This window comes from Hoplias malabaricus, chromosome 7 (assembly GCF_029633855.1).
Source record: "Hoplias malabaricus isolate fHopMal1 chromosome 7, fHopMal1.hap1, whole genome shotgun sequence".
NCBI lineage: Eukaryota > Metazoa > Chordata > Actinopteri > Characiformes > Erythrinidae > Hoplias > Hoplias malabaricus.
The window spans coordinates 39,751,584-39,758,076 of NC_089806.1; positions in this window are offsets into that span (position 1 = coordinate 39,751,584).

Genomic DNA, 6,493 nt, shown 5'->3' on the forward strand with positions numbered 1-6,493 from the left:
CTTCTTTAAAAAAAGGTTTTGGTAGAAAAATCAAATCATAGATTTTGATTGCATTCTATACAATGTCCCAGCTTTTTCTTGCCATTTTTGTGCTGTGGCAAAAAACAAAATACAAACAGTTTTTAGTCAAAAGTGTATGGGTGACTTGCATATGTGGGACTGTACCATTGATGTGGAGTTCTATACTGGATTTTTAGATATACATACACTCCCATTAAGGCAACATACTTTTACTGGGAAGTCCATGGTTATTTCAGCATCGAAATGTCTCAAGTTGCATGTGCAGATTTCATGTGCTTGACGGGTCTGCGTGTCAAGTTCTTTGTCCTATAATGCACCATGAAGAGGTGAACATGGACTGTTTAGCAACTGAAGCCTTGCATCTAGCAAAACTAGGGTTGTTTTGTGTTCTTTTTCTCTGTTAAATGAAGGTTCAAGAGAATTAAGTCACATGTTGTTGTTTGTATCGATTTCCTTCCATTACCTGGCCTTCATTTCGCTGTCAACTTTAGAATTTCTGGACAGCTGCTTTAAGACAGTGTAGAAGTAGAACTGAAGTGAAAATTGCGAGGACAGGTCACTGTGTATTCGAGCTAATCCATTCTTGTCAAAACTGCATGATGAAGATTTCAAAAAGCACTTTGCGAAAGGGGACTCCGATGGGAGCCTCATTGGTGAAGAAATAGAGAGAGAAAGAGTTTCCTCTGAGGCTTCTCCACTGGCATTTCCACTCGTATGTTGAAGCTTGAAGCAAATAGTTTTGAAAAAATCTTTAAAGGCTCTGGTGAGCCGAGAGTGTGATAATTGGGCCAGTATGTTTTAATTACAGGGATATTAAACAAAAACCCACACACTCCCCCTCCCCGGAGGACTGATTTCATAGAGGAATACTGGAATGCATCACGGAAATTATTTTGTGATACTTGATCTTCCCCAGGATTATGACTCCACATACCTCATGGCCGTCTACCTATTTATACGCATGCCTTTAATGTATGAAGAAAAGTTCTGTGCAATTATAGCTTGTAATAACTTTAAAGCTTTAAGTCTTTGGCAGTGCAATAATTAAGTCCTGGAAAATCTTTCACTCAGACACAGCTTCAGGTTTCTCAGGATCGATTTTAACAATAGTCCAGTTATGGACAAATTAAATGGTTAGTCTTGATTTTTAAAAGAAACACTGGGCAATACCAGTGGCAGTCTAGTGTACTTCAGCACTTTAGGCAGCTATTGTTTCAAGTGCCCTAAAACTTAACACTGCAAACACAAGGTTCCTGGTGCAGTCGAGAGGAATAGTCTAGCAGATTTGTTTATCCAAAAACGCCACTTAGCAAGAGGCACATTGATCATGTCTCCAGCGCTATGGTCTCTTCTATCAGTGGCTGGAAAGAGGCTGGGGAGAACAGCAGCCAGGGGGAAGATGAAAACAAACCAACATTGCCTCAGGACTCAAGCCCTGCAAAAACAGGCATGTTTCTAAACAAGTCTCCCATTTCAATCACTGCAGAGATGCCAAACATCTGCACTGGGTAAAAGCCATTTGTGTGTGACTGGGGGTTTGGGGGGGGGCATGTTTTTGTTCTTTCTGTTCCACCCCCAGTGAGTGACATCACTTGTGAAATCAATGAATGATAGCTGGCAGGTAAAGTCCCACATTTTCTTGTCAATGGTCTACAACTCACTAGTTAACAGACATCTAAAGTGAAATGGCATTTAGTGGTACAGCAACATTCACCCATTAATTTTCTGTAACCAACCCTCACAGTGAATCTGGAGCTTACCTGGAATCACTGGGTGTAAGGCATGAACACACCCTGAATGGGGTGCACACACACCTATGCACACTTTTGAACAGCCCTGTGTTTTTGGACTGTGGGAGGACATGGAACACCAGTAGAAAACCCACACAGATGCAGGGAAAGCATGGGGGAAAAAGTGATTTATTGATTGATAACTATTTTATGATCACCAAGTGAACTCCCATCCACCAGTGGTGGTGTTTTACTAAATCCACTCAGAGGTTACTGTTAGGTTCAGGATTGGGACTGAGGTTAGAGTTAGTGTTATTTTGTATGTTTAGGATTAGAATCAGTGCTAGGATTAACATTAAAGAAAGAATTATAGCTCGGCTTAGTGTTCGGTTTAGTCTTAGGTTTAGGATTAGGGTCAGGAATGGCTTTTCAAACCGGCTAGAAATAAATTCACATGAAGGTGAAGTATAATTTGTGTGATTTCATAACAAGCCCAGGGTGCCTCTACAGAGACCACACTTTATGCACATTTTAATGCATAATTACTGCATAGATTATTTGCTGAATTTCACATTTTCTCACATATTTTATGGGACTTTTAAGCTGAAATCAGCAAATAAATAAAAGTTTGTTTCTTAAAACTTGTACCCATTTCGTCTCAGGATGTTTAGGCTAGAGATTGTTGGAGCTCTGTTTTGGAACAATGCTCAAGGCCTCTGTGGGATCACTGAACAACAATGGCACAGTGTCTATCACTCTACAGTTACCTCTCTTCTCAACACCAGCTGAACACCGGCTGGGGAGGGTCCATTCTCTCTGGATGTTTCTGCCTTACCCCCCTCAACCAGCTGGGAAATGTGGTGTGAAAACTCTGGTATGGAAAACTGGGTCAGGCAACCGGTGCTAGGAGGGAGAAAAAAAAATTATATATATATATATATATATATATATATATATATATATATATATATATATATATATATATATGTATGTATGTATATATATATATACACAGCAGTATATACAGCAATACAATGCTCCAGTGAGCTTTAGGCTGTGTATACCATCCATAGTGAATCTATAGACTCTACACAACCGCTTCCACTGGAGGCCTCGGGCACTTAGCGCATGATAATGACCCCCACTACCTGCATATAAATCAGATTACTGCACCCTCCTGGGACCGCATGCACGCCTCACACATATTAAAAGCTCTTACTGCAGAAAACGCCACTTTGTATGTGACAAATAAAGGAAAGTAATAAAGCCATGCAAGTCCCTCATGGGATAGAGGTCTGCTATAGGTGAGATCTACCTGAGGGATTGGAACCAGGGAGCATGGAATGAGTTACACAGGCGGGACACCACAAAAATAAAAAAAAAAAAGAATGGAGAACAGACCCAGCCCCGTCTACCAAGCGTCCTAGTCTTTTTACGATATTTCAACCCCTCAGAAATTCTGAAATGAGTAAAGTGGTGACCGCAAGCCTTGTCCTTGCAAATTCCAGCACTTGGGGGAGGAAGTGGCTAGCAGTAAAAAGCGGGACAGAGCTGTTAGTTAGTTTAAGGGCCCCCCACCCAAAAAAAAAAAAAAAAAAATGGAAAAAATTAATGGAGTTGAATGGAAATCTAGTTCCAAAAGAATGCCATCAACCACATCCAAATGGTTCTAAACAAACTTAGCCACCACTGTAAGGAGAAGCCTCGCCTCAATGTGTCCAAATGGCTTCTCTTGTTTTGTTCCCCAGCTCCTGCTGTTATTGCATTCCATATTTGTGGGATATGAATATTGTGTAGGATCAGAATCATTAGCCCACCACTGTATGTTGCCATAGTGACACAACAAAAGCCCCTCAGAGGAAAACACAGATGACATGCTGGGTTCAGGACTTGTGGACTTTAAGAGCTTAAGAGTTTCACAAGATCCATGCAAACTGGATCCATCAGGCAGTGTGAAGACAAGATTTTAGGGGTCTCCCAGTGGCCTGTTGCTACGGTGACATTAAAATCAGTGTGACTAATCAGGAAATGAGTGTCCAGTATGGTGTCATTCGCAGACATGGTGTTGTCCAACTGCTTCGTTATTTCTACTTCTTGAGTCAGTTTCAAAATGTCAGCTGCCCATTATGGTGTTGGAGCATGACACTGACAAGTCACCGATGTCATGGTCAAATTGTGGTTTGGAGTACAATCTGGCCCTACTTTATATAGTGCGTCAAATATCGGTTTATTTACTTATTCTTAAATCAACAACAACAAAAAAACCTCAACAACATCATACATACGTTTAATGCATTCACTTGTGTGGAGCTTTGTTGCTACACAGTTTCAAGGTCCATATGGGTTTGTTGTGCTCTCTCTGTGTCTGCATGGGTTTCCTCCAGGTGCTGTAGTTTCATCTCACAGTCTAAATACACATTGGTAGGTGCAATGACCGTGGGGAATTTTCATAATGCCCTCTGAATGAACAGTACCAGTCTAGGGTGTGTTTAAAATAGGTTCTGGAATCACTCTAAAGCTGGTCTGGAGACAGTGCTTAAAGAAAAAAAGAAATGAATGAATATTCGTTCATATTCACTGTTACAGATGGCTTAGAGTAGCACAGCACAACTATTACATGTTAATACCCATGTACTTACATGTAATAAAGTAGGAACTATCAGTATAGAGGACACATGCAATCTATCTATCTATCTATCTATCTATCTATCTATCTATCTATCTATCTATCTATCTATATAATATGGGAATAAAAAGCATACACTGTAAAAAATGTGACCCATTAGTTACTTAAAAAAATTATGGCAACAAAGTGACACGTAATATTAATGAGTAGATTCTAATTTTCCAACTTTTAAGTAACATTCATTGAATAAATTAACTAAATTTAAGCAAGAAGATTATGTAAATGTTAATAAAATGCACAGTTAAAATGTGTTGGATTTAGTAATAACATGCCTAAATATGAATTAATATAGCTCAAAAATATTGAGTAAATACAACTTAATTTCACAAGGAAAGGACTATTTATCTGAGAAAACTTAATTAATATTTACTAAATATCTTGCAAGTATTGATTTACATTTACTAAATATCTGGCAAAAATTGAGTAGCCTGTACTAGGTTTCTGGAGAAAGCTTGTTTCTATTTACTGATTATAGTAACTTTACATCTATTCAATAATATCACGTGTCACTTTGTTGCCATATTTTTTTTATGTTAAATCTACTTAATTTGTCCTTTTTGTGCATGTTCAAGTCAACAGGTCAATGTGCATAAAAATAATACCAGGTAAACATTTATTCAACTCTTGAAACATTTATTCATACAAACATTGAAAATTGATACAACTACATCAAGGATCACAGGCAGAATATATTTTGGGGATGTGATGCAAGGTCAAAACTTGCTGGTCCACTTAAATCACAACAATGTTTTGAGACTGCACTCATCTTACACCAGATCAATTTAATTAGGATTCAGCATTCACCTGCAAATAGATGAATATTAGCTTTAACTTCATAAGTGTAATGTTTTAGTGTTGGTCTTTTCTATTCATCTATTTGCAGGGGCATCCTGAGTCCTAATTAGATTGACTGGGTATAATTGTTAACAAAATATGATATCTTGTATTTGAAATACATTATGTACATGAAATATAAACAGACATAACCTTGCTGTACAGTCAAATCATTTAAACCAGACTGTAGACAGTGAGCAAACACAGGTCATAAAATTGTATAGAAACGATTTGAATTGGAATTTTTCTTGCTTTTAATAAGTACTAATTATATTGTTTATAGTAGTGCCCTCAAGTCAGGCTCGAATTTAGTTTTACGATTCAGATTCACAGAAAAAAAGTAAACTACGAGCCATATCGGCTACAGCCTGTTTTCGAACGCTACAAAAACCAGAAACACAAATTAGTGCAAATAAACAGTGAATATAACACCGTTTCTGACACAGAAATAACACAGCAGTAAAAATTCAGAGTGATCTGAATGGTCTACTTTAACAGAAACCATCGGGTATATGGTGCGAAAAGAGAAAATGCGATTGGGAAATAGATTTAAAAAAAAAAAAACTTAGCAGAAAAACAAAGAGATTAAAAATAAAAACAAATAGGTGTTCCTACACAATATTATGAAAACATGCATTCTGATATATTGAGTATGGAATGCTAACATAATACGTAAACTGTTAAATGTTTAGTAAACAGACGAATCATTGCCTCTGATTTCGTGGTGTGCTGTAATTTGCTGAACTCTGTTCAAACGCAGCTCTATGTATTAAGTGAGAGTGCGCTAGAGCTGCAACGACCGTTTGAAAGTAAACTCTGACAGAGACTGAGCGTCGTGTCATGGCTTCATTATACCGTCAACAGACACATGAAACGACATGCAAACTACAGAAAGAAAAACATCAGCTTCTTAAAACCGTAATTCAGGATTGTAATCACAAAAACACTTTGCTTTTTAATCAAACGTTGTTCCTCACCATCAGCTAACTCTCCAGTCTGTGCTCGAAACCGGTCTTTACGAAGCACCAGTGTTTGTAAATAAACCGCCTCAGTTACCTGCTAGGTCTCTCTCTCCCTGCTCATAGCAGAGGCATCTGGTGTTGTTTTAGACAAAGAAAATAATTTCAAACGTTGAAACCAACGAGCAGAAATGAGGATTACTCTGTTCCTGCTCCTGTGGTTTCGGATCTCTTAAGGTGGAAATGCCTCCAAACTCCGGAGA